This window comes from Penaeus vannamei, chromosome 24 (assembly GCF_042767895.1).
Source record: "Penaeus vannamei isolate JL-2024 chromosome 24, ASM4276789v1, whole genome shotgun sequence".
NCBI lineage: Eukaryota > Metazoa > Arthropoda > Malacostraca > Decapoda > Penaeidae > Penaeus > Penaeus vannamei.
Window position 1 is genome coordinate 11,140,298 of NC_091572.1, and position 637 is coordinate 11,140,934.

Consider the following 637-nt stretch of genomic DNA (forward strand, 5'->3'; position numbering starts at 1 on the left):
TGATGTTCCCACACTTCTTTGGTTCTATTTATTTTTACTACGAGCTGTCGGCGCTGTGAGCAAGAGTCAGCTCTCGGAAATGTTGTACATGATATGGTCCTTAAGCAAGTATAGCTGTAAATAAACATTTTTTTTCTGAAAAGCTTGTAACTAACTATACCATCCGTCAGTAGAGTGAAATCAATCCTTTTGTAAGTTCTTAATATCTTTCCCTACTCTTTATATATATATATATATATATATATATATATATATATATATATATATATATATATATATATATATATATATACACACACACAGATAGGTAAATGTATCTTACGATATCTGGCGCCTATGATCAAGAAACGCTTTACACGTTTTAGCCGACCCATGTCTGTGGAGGGCCGCCTATTGGTATTTGCCTTACACTGGCTGAAAATTTCATTGCTGAACTAAAGATAGGGCTTATCTTTGCTCCACAGGCCCCATGGACTAGGCCATTCAGACAGTTCAGAAACCTTATGCTGGAGGAGGAGTCTCCTCTTAAGACCCTTCAGTGTCCTCTGACACACAAGAGATTGTGTTTATCTATATAAAATTATAAACATTGTATATTGAAGATGAGGCACATATATCTCACTGTGCAAACATACAT

General features: G+C 35.3%; 1 protein-coding gene across 1 annotated transcript in view; it reads left to right on the plus strand.

The window, feature by feature from the left end:
• The window catches only part of LOC113813676 (uncharacterized), a 6,626-nt gene extending 6,505 nt beyond the window's left edge, over positions 1–121 (plus strand). Inside the window, exon 6 of the mRNA XM_070138031.1 lies at positions 1–121. This exon is cut by the window's left edge and continues 261 nt beyond it. The gene's annotated coding sequence lies outside the window, so the exon portion shown is untranslated.
• The last annotated feature ends 516 nt before the right edge of the window (positions 122–637 follow it).